Source organism: Schistocerca nitens, chromosome 8 (assembly GCF_023898315.1).
Source record: "Schistocerca nitens isolate TAMUIC-IGC-003100 chromosome 8, iqSchNite1.1, whole genome shotgun sequence".
Taxonomy (NCBI): domain Eukaryota; kingdom Metazoa; phylum Arthropoda; class Insecta; order Orthoptera; family Acrididae; genus Schistocerca; species Schistocerca nitens.
Window position 1 is genome coordinate 430442638 of NC_064621.1, and position 14513 is coordinate 430457150.

Below are 14513 nucleotides of genomic sequence, written 5' to 3' on the forward strand. Positions count from 1 at the left end.
AGTAATTAGCAAATTTGCAGAAAAAGCCGGCCGAAGTGGCCGTGCGGTTAAAGGCGCTGCAGTCTGGAACCGCAAGACCGCTACGGTCGCAGGTTCGAATCCTGCCTCGGGCATGGATGTTTGTGCTGTCCTTAGGTTAGTTAGGTTTAACTAGTTCTAAGTTCTAGGGGACTAATGACCTCAGCAGTTGAGTCCCATAGTGCTTAGAGCCATTTTTTTGCAGAAAAAAAACAAAGCTTAGAAGAGTACTGAAAGTCGTGTAATGCAGTGGAGGACAAAAAGAAAGAAAAAAGAAAAAAGAAAAAGGAAGAAGAAGATCCAATTCCTCACTGTTACATTCATACATTTGAGAGGTAAGCAAGTTGTTGTTTAGGCCCAAAGTAGTGCAGATTGCGCAGAATACTAAACTTGTTTTTCCCACCCATTCTTCCCCCCCACACCCCCATACCCCCACCACAGTCCCCACCCCAGCTGTGTCACAAACGTGAATTGGTCTCCAGCGAATTTTCATACCATAGCGAGCGGCTCTTCCTTTTGGAGTGGAAATTTGCAAGCAGCCATTAATTTAATTTAGATCTAACTCAGTCTCTTTCGTGGAAGGCAATAAACATCATTCCAAACTACGGGAAATCTCAATTAATTAGGAAGCTGAGGAAGTGGACGGGGGATCAACTACAGTAAAACAGACTAAAGTCTAATAGTGAGATGCGTTCTACTAGAATGTATGAACACATAACCGAGAGCTGTCTTCATGGACGGTTTAACAGTACTTACTTACAGAGACAGCAATCAGTGAAGGCAGGATTCAACATCTATAGTTACGAAACGGACTTAAAACGACATATGGATTAGCACAAACTATTTTATATGCAGCGCATCCGCAGTTGCTGAAGGTCATAATGAATGAAAACATCGCTGAAAGCTCCTAAAATTTGGTTTTAATTAACCGCACTAACTTTTGCACGGCTTGCAGCCACATCTTCGGGTGCAGTCTACATTTTTAAGAACTGAAATATAATTATAAACTGTACAAATTTCTGCTGCTATAGAAAGATTATACGAAAACTTATACTCATAAAAATTACTACACGAATCCATCAAGTGTTAATTCAAAGTTCTTAGTCACGGTATTCCCATTCTGATAATATTATCGATATTTAAAAAATATAGATGAGCAAAGGATAATTGAGAAGGTGGTCCGTTTAATATCCAATAAGGATGTCGCCGGATAGATCGAACAGATATATTGGTGATTCATTGCACGTACAAGTGTCTACAAGAAAAAGAAAAGGTGCTGAAGGCTAAAATCGAATTCGAAGATAGAGCTCATAACATAGTTAATGGTGGAAACAGTCTAAGACCTTAGGAGGAAAGTGGAATAAACTAGGTGCGCTGCTTTCGTATCTATCACAAACCAGATACAGAAGGTGCATCTTGCAAAGGTAGACCCTGCCTTCACCGACCACCAGGAAACACTGACTGCTCAGGTAAATAATAACTTTCATGTCGACGCTGTGTTGTAATGTATACGTGACTAAGAGCGCTGGGTCGCTCCCTTACATTAAAAAGATAATGCTGAGTATTCTTTCCTGTATATAGTTAACTGTACAAGCAATCGAAGTCTGTCAAAATATTATGATGCTTCAAGCCCAAATAACTATTCAGCGTGTTGTGTATCCTGTGTTCATTTATATCTAAAAATTTCCATTTCCTTCAACAGATTCAAAATATGGCCTTTTTCTTTTCCATGGAAAATTAAAGGAGTTTCAGCTAGACTTGTGATACTATGCTCGTCTTCCCGTATGTACGATATTAAATCCAATTTGGAGTTTCTGGAACGTTTTCCCGGAGAACCTACAAGTGGGTTTTTACTGTATCAAATGAAATGATTGCCCCAAAAGATACATAGAGCAAGCTGATTGGTTCCAAGAACATCTTAATTTAAGAAATGCCTTGCATCTACGGGAAGAAGGGCATAGTGTCATAAGTCTAGCTGAAAACCTTGAAATCCGCCGCAGAAATAAAATGGTCAAATCTCGAATCTGTTGGAGGAAGTGAAAAGTTCTATGTTCGAAGAAAGGTAGGAAATAGAAAACATTGTCTACATAAGCAAGAATATTCAATGTTGTATTCTTAATGTATGGGAGCGACCCAGTGCTCTTAGTCACGTATACGTGGCGACACAGTGTCCACGATATTCTTGTGGCCAGAGAAAGCAGGGTCTATCTTCGTAAGCTGCACCTTCGGTGTCTGGTTTGAGATAGGTAAAAAAGCAGCGCGCCTCGTTTATTCCTCTTTTTACCTATGGCCTTAGACTATTTCACCGTTAACTATGTAATGAGCTGTCTTCGAAATCGGTTTTAGCCTTCAGCACTGTTTCTTTTTCTTGTAGATACTTGCACATGCAGTTAACGTCCAGTACATCGTTTCGATCTATCCGGCATCATTAAGAGTGGATATTGCTTGGATCACCTTCTCAGTTACCCTCCTTTCGTCTAGGTTATTTAATATCGACAATACTCTCAGAATGGCAGTATCGTGATTAAGAACATTAGGTTCATCTACGATAGATTAATGCAATAATTTTGTGAGTATAAGACTTCAAACATTCTTCCTATAGTAGCACAAAGTTGTAATACAGTTTATACACTCCTGGAAATTGAAATAAGAACACCGTGAATTCATTGTCCCAGGAAGGGGAAACTTTATTGACACATTCCTGGGGTCAGATACATCACATGATCACACTGACAGAACCACAGGCACATAGACACAGGCAACAGAGCATGCACAATGTCGGCACTAGTACAGTGTATATCCACCTTTCGCAGCAATGCAGGCTGCTATTCTCCCATGGAGACGATCGTAGAGATGCTGGATGTAGTCCTGTGGAACGGCTTGCCATGCCATTTCCACCTGGCGCCTCAGTTGGACCAGCGTTCGTGCTGGACGTGCAGACCGCGTGAGACGACGCTTCATCCAGTCCCAAACATGCTCAATGGGGGACAGATCCGGAGATCTTGCTGGCCAGGGTAGTTGACTTACACCTTCTAGAGCACGTTGGGTGGCACGGGATACATGCGGACGTGCATTGTCCTGTTGGAACAGCAAGTTCCCTTGCCGGTCTAGGAATAGTAGAACGATGGGTTCGATGACGGTTTGGATGTACCGTGCACTATTCAGTGTCCCCTCGACGATCACCAGTGGTGTACGGCCAGTGTAGGAGATCCCTCCCCACACTATGATGCCGGGTGTTGGCCCTGTGTGCCTCGGTCGTATGCAGTCCTGATTGTGGCGCTCACCTGCACGGCGCCAAACACGCATACGACCATCATTGGCACCAAGGCAGAAGCGACTCTCATCGCTGAAGACGACACGTCTCCATTCGTCCCTCCATTCACGCCTGTCGCGACACCACTGGAGGCGGGCTGCAAGATGTTGGGGCGTGAGCGGAAGACGGCCTAACGGTGTGCGGGACCGTAGCCCAGCTTCATGGAGACGGTTGCGAATGGTCCTTGCCGATACCCCAGGAGCAACAGTGTCCCTAATTTGCTGGGAAGTGGCGGTGCGGTCCCCTATGGCACTGCGTAGGATCCTACGGTCTTGGCGTGCATCCGTGCGTCGCTGCGGTCCGGTCCCAGGTCGACGGGCACATGCACCTTCCGCCGACCACTGGCGACAACATCGATGTACTGTGGAGACCTCACGCCCCACGTGTTGAGCAATTCGGCGGTACGTCCACCCGGCCTCCCGCATGCCCACTATACGCCCTCGCTCAAAGTCCGTCAACTGCACATACGGTGCACGTCCACGCTGTCGCGGCATGCTACCAGTGTTAAAGACTGCGATGGAGCTCCGTATGCCACGGCAAACTGGCTGACACTGACGGCGGCGGTGCACAAATGCTGCGCAGCTAGCGCCATTCGACGGCCAACACCGCGGTTCCTGGTGTGTCCGCTGTGCCGTGCGTGTGATCATTGCTTGTACAGCCCTCTCGCAGTGTCCGGAGCAAGTATGGTGGGTCTGACACACCGGTGTCAATGTGTTCTTTTTTCCATTTCCAGGAGTGTAGTTATGCTTCAATTCTTAAAAATGTAGGTTTCATCTGAAGATGTCGCTGTAAGCCGTGAAACCGGTAGCCTGGTTCATAAAAACCAAGTTTTACCAGCTGTCAGCGATGTTTTAATTCATTATGACCTGGATTGTTAGGAATGTGCTAGAGAAAGCTGATTCCTTGTAAATATCCTAACATACTATAGAGAAATCTGAGACCATGAGACAGCGATCGAGGTGAAAATGAGGGAGGGGTGGTTGTGATTTTGCGATACGGTGACTACCTGTCACTGAGCAGGAGGTGTCGTCTCGCAGCAACAACTCAGCGTAGTCGTGTGTGGCGATTTGAAACGGAACGCTTATGCGAGAGAGAGCGACAATACTATCTTCTGCTGAAAGTAACGAACAGGCAAACTGTAATCTGCTTCAAGACGACAAGTGCCAAGAGCATAGCACTTTCGCGTCAGAGTCGTCTTGCTGCAACCGTTGGTCCGAAGAGATGCCAGGACACTGGGGCTGGGTCGGCTGCACTCTGAGCTTTTATGACTTCGGAAGGCTGGCACTCAGGTGAGCTTCCAATCTCAGAAAATAGTGCCAGTAACGACTTCTGGGGGTGAAAGTGGCCGATGGCAGCCCGTTGCGACTCACAAAACCGACATCTTCTGTACACGGACGTTTCACATCCTGCCTTGCCTCCAACCGTCGAAACAGCGTCGACTTTGTATCATTGAGCCTCTGAATTTCACATCTGACACAATTTTGGGCCTGTAATTAAATCCTCTCAAAAGAATCCATTTACTACGGTCTCTTTTCTCTCCGAATTTTGTTTGATGGATGAGAAGGGGGGGGGGAGGGGTGTTAATTTGAGTTTAATACTTGCGGAATTTCTAAATGAAATTGGTAACCTGGTAATTGGTTCACCAGTGTGTCAATCATTATGAATGGGTCCGGAGTGTGCAGTATGAACAGATTATTATTTGTTTGGGGTTTCTTTCTTTGTTAGTGGCTCCTCGCGAGCGTAAATTTACGCGTTCCGGCGCGTGCGAACCTGGTGGGGTCGCTGTGTTACTACTTAATTTTCGAGAGTGGATAGTTAATTTTTTATCGAGATAAACGACTTAAACTTCATAACAAGAATTTAACCTCATGGCAAGTGTTCAAAATGGCGACCAGCAGTCTCAAGGCGTATTTCACAAGATAATCAATTCATAAAACTTAACGCTGGGTTGTATGACATTGATCCCACTGCTTAGTTCATGGCAGGGTAGGCGTGTAATTGCAGTTCTGCCTGTTCTCCTCACGCTGCAGTTTTGTAGGTGACCATTCCACGGACAACGTGATAGGTGATTTCTGATGAACGTTCTCGTGCACTATCCAACACTATCTCCTCAAATTCTACTGTGAAAACAAAACTTTGTCGAGAACTGTGGGCAGAACTATGTAGCTTAAATTATCCAATCTATCTTTAGATTCTATCCACACCAATATTATTTCCCAATAATAATGATACCTTTTGTTAAACTTATCTCTGTTCATTTGATAGGCTTTCTGTACACTAAATCCTTCTGCTCCGCAAGCCAAACGCACGCCTGCAAGTTTCTGTATCGACTAATGCTTCATATTCTAGAGTCATGAACTGTAAACAGTGGCCGGCCGCAGTGGCCGAGCGCTTCTAGGCGCTACAGTCTGGAACCACGTGACCGCTACGGTCGCAGGTTCGAATCCTGCCTCGAGCATGGATGTGTGTGATGTTAGGTTTAAGTAGTTCTAAGTTCTAGGGGACTGATGACCTCAGCAGTTAAGTCCCATAGTGCTCAGAGCCATTTGAACCATTTGCAAACAGTGGTAATTTCTACCGTAGACATATAATTAATAACAGCTCAGTGACAGTTACTCATGCCCTACGTACCAGGAAAAATATTGGACAGGAAGCACATCCGACAAGACTGTGAATTATTTTTCATGGTAGTGCCATGGATTTCGATGCGGGAGGCATCTGCTTCTTGTAAAAGGTTAGCAGTTTACAGACACGTGCTTCACATGTACTGCCCCTTCAGGACCTCTTGTATTCATATCCGGCGTTTGCTGGCTTATCTCAAAATACTTAGTAATTCTAGGATTCTCCACCATCTGTACAATGTTGACCCTGAAGTTCTCTGACATCCAATATGCCATATGCTGTCACATTGTTGGTTCCGCAAGCTGTCTTTATGTTTTTTTTTTCTTCGATGCAGTCACAATTATCTTATCAGATTACCGTTTTTGACCGTCCCAAAGAGCCATCTTCAGATCTGAAAATTAAAATTAAACCTTTTATAATTTTTTTGAAAACATTATCAGCGATCTTATATTAATATGATAATTAAAAACAGTCTTGATCGCAAATTTCTTTTAATCGGAGTGATCGGTTTCAGTTCTTAAGGATCATCTTCAGACTCCAGAACGGCAGGTGGACTTCCATGGAGCAAGCTGCGTCGACCCACGACGCTGAACTAACTGCTCGAGCATCTTGTATAGTGCAACAGAAACATAAACTAAAATAAAAAGCCATCCAGTATCGACATCTGGTGGTGGTTATAAGCTCTGTAAAATAATCGTACGATATATGTCTTAAATGCTTTGTTAAAATGAGGTGCATTAAAATTCTATCTTTTGTTACTACACTACATGCTTGACTCTTATTCCTTTTTACATATAAATATTATAAAATTTGTAAAATGTTGTAACATAGTTGGCCAAGGCCCACTAGAGGTCGCCTCTGACTGTTGCTTGGTTTACATCGTAGTTAGTCGAGTCTCGCAGGCATCAGCAGCAAGTCTGGAGCACCATAATAGCAAGATTGCTTATTGGGCAACTCTCTGTAGCTGGACGTCATTGTGCACTGTATGCTGAAGTACGCGTCCGTGGTGAATTAGTGTCGTCCATTTAGTAATTTATCCGCTTCGTTTTCTGCTTAAATTTCAAGATTTTAATCGATGGTTGTAATGTGTACAATAATAAATAAATTGTGATCTGACTATGCTTTAAATCTAGTATCTCATTTCCAAATCTCTGACCACGATGTAAGCTAACTGAAATCTTCCCGTATCTCATGACCTGTTCCTAGTACACTTTCTCCTCTTGTGGTTCTCGAACGGAGTATTCGCTGTTACTAGTTGAAATTTATTGCAGAATTCAGTCTTCTACCCTCTCGTTCTTCGCACCAAGCCCATATTCTCCCGTAACCCTTTCTTCTACTCCTTCCCCTACAACAGCATTTCTGTTACCAATCACAAATTAGATTTTCATCTCGCTTAACGTACTGATTTACCCTTTCAATATCATACATTTTCTATGTATCTTCATCTTCGGCTTTGGACGTTCGCATGTGCACCCGAACTATAGTTGTCGGTGTTGGTTTGCTGTCGATTCTGATGAGAATAACCCTATCACTGAACTGCTCACAGTAAATCACTCCCTGCCATACCTTCCTATTCATAACGAATTCTACTTCTGCTACACCATTTTCTGCTGCTGTTGATAGTAGGCTTCACTCATCTGACCTGAAGTCCCAGTCTTATTTCCATTTCACTTCATTGACCCCCACTCTATTTAGAGTGAGCCTTAGCAATTCCCTTTTCAGATTTTCAAGCTTCATTACAACGTTCAAACTTCTGACATTCCACGCCCCGTCTCGTTTAACGTTATCTTTTCGTTAGTTATTCAGTCTTTATCTCAGGGTCACTTCCCCTTGGCAAACGCCTCCCGAGGATCCGAATGGGGGACTAGTCCGGAATCTCTTGCCAATAGACAGAGATCATCATGACAATTTTTCAGTAACAGGCTACATGTCCTGTGCATACACATTATGTGTCTTTAATGCAATGGTTTCCAATGCCTTCTGCACCCTCATGCCATTAATCAACGCTGATTCTTCCGCTTTTAGGGTAAGGGTAAGAGAGTGTCCTGAACCTCTGTCCGCTCCTCAGCCCCCCTTGATAACGCCGTTGGCTGAGTGTGAGTGACTTCTTAAGCCCGAAGTGTTCGGCCGCTATTGCTGATGATTTTTATCCAAAATTTAAGATGTGGCGAGGTTCTAACCCGGGACGGAGGAATTTCTGATTACTGACCAAAGATGCTGTCCCTAGACCACACGTTGTTGTAAAATAGCAAAAATAGTGGACGACAGACTCTTCCGCCTTCACTACAGGGGTACGGAAGGCACATGAGACGGTGTGAGGCAACTAGTCTGCATCATTATAGCTATGGCGAAGATAGTCGAATGCAAGTATGTGATGATGGCGACGCGAATTCGCTCCACCGTAATGAAGAAAAGAATGGAACGCGCAAGTGTTCCGCGCGCCCTAATTATCGCGACGCAGGGCGCAACAGCGTCGACGCACTGTAGGTGAACTATACTGAAACCGTGTTAGTGGAGATGGTGAGAAAGACGTGTCGAGAAAAAGTTCGTCTAGAGTATTATAGGAGTTTAGAAGTATGATACTGTAGCTCTAAATTAACAAACAGTAAACCCTAGTTTGATCTACTGTATGGAGTATAAATGTGTGTGTGTGTTATACGTACTCATTCTCCCGTGGTGAGTATTTTATCCTTGTCAGTTCTGAGGAGTCACTGGAATCTTAACAGTAAATGTACGCAGTCCGTAACGCTTGTTTCATTATAGTAGTTGATACATCGCTTCTTAGGAATAATTAATGTTTAATCAAGGCACACAGGAACGTATGTTAGGGCCAAACATCTCCTTCCGATTTCGTGAGCGCAATTCCTTTACATTGACCTGGGCCGTAGTGGAGGACTTTCCGCCTTGAGAGTAAATACTCAGTGCATGACAGTGGCAAAACAGGTCGACTGGAGCCTTACCGCAGTGGCGTCTTGCAACAGGAGGAAAGGGCATTCATGATGAAATGAAATCTAGTACTAGTAATTATAGGTCTCAAATTGAAAAAGTTACGGAAATGCACTTGGAATGTGGGAAAGTGAATAATGGTCTGTGATAAAACCGGAAAAGAAGAGAATCGAAGCGTTTGAGATGTGGCGCTACAGTAGGATGTTGTAAATTAATTTGACTGATAAGCTAAAGAATGAAGAGGTTCTTGGCAGAATTGATGGACAAAGGAGCATATATAAAAGACTGACAAGAGAGAGGACAGGATGAGACGTAAAGACTTCAGGAAATAACCTCAATGACACTAGAAATATAGAGTTTAAACTATGCAAACCAGCATAGATTTCGACAATACGGATACCCACCTCACACTTTTCTTAGATGACATTCTGAAAGCCATGGATCAAGAAAATGAGGCAGATATAGTAATTTACGATTTCCGAAAGTAACACACCAACACCCGCCCGGCGAGCGGCGCGGTCTAACGCGCTGCTTCCCGAGCGGGGAGTCGTGTCGAGTTTCGGTGTGCCGGCCAGCCTGTGGATGGTTTTTAAGGCGGTTTTCCATCTGGCTCGGCGAATGCAGGTTGGTTGCCCTTATTCTGCCTCAGCTACACTATGTCGACGATTGCTGCGCAAACAGTGTCTCCACGTACGTGTACACCATAATTACTCTACCACGCAAACATTTTGGGTTACACTCGTCTGGTAGGAGAGGTTTTCCTGGCCGGGGAGGGGGGGGGTGACTCCACTGGGGGCCGAACCGCACAATAATCCTGGGTTCGGTGTGGGGCGTCGGTGGGGTGAGTGGACTGCTGTAGCCTGTTGTGAGGTTCTCAACCACTGAGGACTCCGGCGGGCGGAGACGACGCCTCTCCGTCGTTTCTAGGCCCCGATTGATGTGAGGTAACAGATGAAATATGTGATTATATTGAGGATTTCTTCGTAGGGAGAACGCACCATGTTGTCTTGCATGGAGTGTCGTCGTCACACGTAGAATTAACTTCGTGTGTACCCCAAGGAAGAATGTCGGATCCTTGCTGTTCATACTGTATATTGATGATCTTGCAGACAATATTACTAGTAAACTCAGACTTTTCGCAGGTGATGCATTTATCTACAGAAAATGGTTTAAATGGGTCTGAGCACTATGGGACTTAACATCTGAGGTCCTCAGTCCCCTAGAACTACTTAAACCTAACTAACCTAAGGACACCACACACATCCATGTCCAAGGCAGGATTCGAACCTGCGACCGAGCGAGGTGGCGCAGTGGTTAGACACTGGACTCGCATTCGGGAGGACGACGGTTCAATCCCGCGTCCGGCCATCCTGATTTAGGTTTTCCGTGATTTCCCTAAATCGCTCCAGGCAAATGCCGGGAATGTTTCCTTTCAAAGGGCACGGCCGACTTCCTTCCCCGTCCTTCTCTAATCTGATGAGACCGATGACCTCGCTGTCTGGTCTCCTTCCCCCAACAAACCAACCAACCAATCGAACCTGCGACTGTAGCGGTCGCGCGGTTCCAGACTGAAGCGCCTAGAACCGCTCGGCCACTGTGGCTGGCATTTATCTAGTCTGAACGAAGCTGTACAAATATTCATTGAAACATTGATAAGTTTTGGAAATGGTAAATAATTGGAAGCTAGCTTTAAAAGTGCAAAAATAAAACTGTGCACTTCACAAAAGTAAAAAAAAAAAAAAAAATAGGGGCCACGGGATATAACATTACTGAATCAGAGGTGGAATCTGTAAACTCATGCTTGGGGGTAACAGCAGAGACATGTAGTGGAACGACCATGTGGGCTCTGTAGTGGGTAAAGCAGACAGCGCCCTTCGGTTTACTCCTAGCGAAATGCAAACAGTCTAGAAAGAAATCGCTTGCAAATCACTCGTGCGACCCATCGTAGAATAATGCTCAAGTGTGTGGAACCCATACCAATTAGGACTAGCAGGGTATATAGGACGTATGCAGAGAAGCCCAGCACGAGTTGTCACAGGTCTGTTTGAGCCACAGAAGAGTGTCATTGAGATGTTGAAAGAACTGAATTGGTATACTCTTGAAGATAGACCGAACCTATCCTCAGAAAGTCTACTGAGTTTCAAGATCGAGCTTTAAATGATGACTGGGAATACACTATAACCCCTCACGTATCGCTTCCATAGGGATCGTAAGGACCAGAGTAATTACAATACACACAGAGGCGTTCAAATACCTGTTTTTCCTGTGTTCCATACGTGAATGAAATGGGAAAAAGGTCTAATAACTGGCAGTGTAACATACCCTCTGCCACGTAGTTTACAGTGGTTCGCAGAGTGTAGACATAGATGTAGATTGGAGTACACTCAACAAGAAATTAAGGATGTAAGGTGTAAGTGCTACTTGAGATGGAGTGGTTTGCACAATAGAGGAATTCGTGGCGGATGCATCAAACTAGTCTGAATTACATCACCGAAAAGTTACAGAATAGAATTGGCCCTGCTGCCGTGCAGGCGATCGGTTTGACACAGTAACAATCCAAACGGTCCGTGCCCACGAAGCGTGAGTGTGCAGTGGGTTATTACAGGGACGGGGGCTCGCAGGTAGCGCTGCAGGGCTCGGATATTGATGCTTTCCGGCCAGACTGCGGCGCTAGCGGACGCGAGGCAACCGTTGCAGCAGTTGGTCGCTCCCCTGCCAGCCGTCCGTTGGCGGCGCTTCCGCTTCCGTAGCGCAGCAACTAACGGACGCCGACAGCTGCCACCCCCGCCGCCGCCGCCGCAGACGGACAAGTCGCTGTCTGACGGTCGACCTACACCAGAACCGTAAAACGCTGAACTTCGTCGCATCAGCCCACGGTGGAGCCACTACATTAGCATTTCACGGGACAGAATATTGGTCACCCCTTTAAAGCAACACGATGTTCACCCTGGAGCGCTGTAAATAGACGTCACGTGACCCTCCACGGCTGACCTAGCACAGGCTATGGAGAGTATTTACCTGTTGTTTGTATGTAATCCGCTCAGGAAAATGGTGCGACATGGAAGCGCGACAGAATGTCAGAAAGGAGGCGTCACGAGTGGATGTGGCTAGGACCAAGCCGTGACTGAAGTTGTCCTATCAAGGCGGGCAGTCCAACGTGACTACGAGGAATGGTGTACTACACTGCACAACGAAATTCAAGTATCATTTTTCTAAACGCCATAATAGTTTCCCATAGCGACGGATGTTTGAAATTTGGGTGAAAGGTATATCTTTGGAATGCCGCAAATATTCCATCCCGCTTCCTCTTTTATAGTATTTAAGATATGGTGTATAAGTGTGGTACGATTAAGGAATCACGTATCAGTTTCGAGCGATACCTACCCGTTCCATTCCGTACAATAGGGCAAAAACTGCGATCGCACTGCACTGCAAAGGGGTGACGTCAAGTTCAGTGGCGATGCAAGCCCTAAATGCCCTTAGAGAATGGTTGAAGCGTCAGGTAGATGTCAGCGGTATTAAACATTGTAAAGATCGTCTTCGTATTACTCATCGCACTATCGTTTTCGACCATTAAATGTGTGGGAATCAACGTCCCGGGGAATGAGATATTTTCGTTGACGCCATTTATGTCACCCCCTGAGGGCTTTTCGTGTCGGTTCTGAGGGCGATAAGTCTGAAATATTTTCCTCGGCCACTGATCAGAAAACCGCCTAATTTCAACGCTGAGCGTCCCGGTTCTGACTTACTTCGCAGGGCCATCAAAAGAAAGGGATGAAATGTGGGTAAGAGCAGCTGTGATGACTTTCCCATCGTGTGAAACGTTCACAGTGGCGTTGGCAGAATTTAGTGAATTTTGGTGCCAATGTGACATAAGTAACCCACCTCACACGTAACACGAGCTTCTGACCATTGTTCTTTTTTTCGAATGTGTCGACACGGTGTTTGAAGCGTTGTCGAGCCTGAAGGTGACGACGCAGGGAGCCACGTTTGTGAACCATTACAGAGGAAGTTTGTACTCACCCTTGGGCCAAATTTAAAACTTACACATCACATTGGGAGACATTAACTGACTTTCGAAAAAGTGATCTCTCAATTCAGTTTCGCAGTGTACCTCGTGCAAATTACGGACCTGGTGAAAGGCCATTACTGACAGCGGCACAAAGCCGTGCGAGACCAGTGGGCCAAACAACACAGAAAGTGGTTAACAGCAGAACGGAGGCATGTTGTGTCGTCCGAAGAGTCGCTAATTTGCCTCTTTTCAAATGACGCACGGCGCCAGGTGCGCCGACAGCCTTATAGAGGGTTCACATCGCAGAATGTGAAATGTGTAGACCAGGCTGGAGATGGTTCTGTCGTCTTTAGGGCTTAGTTTCCTCACCGTCTGTTTTGGGAGTGAGTAACTTTTCGTCTGGTGTACTTAGACACCACGCCAATTCACTGTCTCCGTTATTGAGTGCGTTTTCAGTGCGGAAGTTACTGAGTCGTATGTACATAAAAGTGGATTGTTAAATAGCAGTAATGTACTGCAACTTCCAGTAGAGCTTGGAATGAGATGCGAGAGAAGACTCGCTGCTTAATCGACTATGTTGCAGAAAGCTTTACTGTCAACGCAGTTGTGTAGGTATGGCTGATGTATTGTCAGATTCATGGATGAACTACATCCTTAGGAACAAAAAACACGTCCACTGAGGAATCATACGAATGGGACGGAAATTGTAGATGTGATGTACTACATGCACAGACAAATTACAATTTTACAAAAAATCGGACGATTCTTTCAAGGGAAAGACTTTCACAAGCAGAGCAAGTCAATAACGCGTTGGTCCACCTATGGACTTTATGCAACCAGACATTCGGCTTGGCATTCATTGAAAGAGCTGTTGGATGTCCTCCTGAGGGATTTCTTTTTTTTGGTCATCAGTCTACTGACTGGTTTGATGCGGCCCGCCTCGAATTCCTTTCCTGTGCTAACCTCTTCATCTCAGAGTAGCATTTGCAACCTACGTCCTCAATTATTTGCTTGACGTATTCCAATCTCTGTCTTCCTCTACAGTTTTTGCCCTCTACAGCTCCCTCTAGTACCATGGAAGTCATTCCCCCATGTCTTAGCAGATGTCCTATCATCCTGTACCTTCTCCTTATCGGTGTTTTCCACATATTCCTTTCCTCTCCGATTCTGCGTAGAACCTCCTCATTCCTTACCTTATCAGTCCACCTAATTTTCAACATTCGTCTATAGCACCACATCTCAAATGCTTCGATTCTCTTCTGTTCCGGTTTTCCCACAGTCCATGTTTCACTACCATACAATGCTGTACTCCAGACGTACATCCTCAGAAATTTCTTCCTCAAATTTTCCGAAAGTCAGATGGTATGTCGCCAGACTCATATATTCTACACACCAACGTGAATAGTCGTTTTGTTGCCACTTCCCCCAATGATTTTAGAAATTCTGATGAAATGTTATCCATCCCTTCTGCCTTATTTGACCGTAAGTCCTCCAAAGCTCTTTTAAATTCCGATTCTAATACTGGATCCAAAAAAAAATGGTTCAAATGGCTCTGAGCACTATGGGACTCAACTGCTGTGGTCATAAGTCCCCTAGAACTTA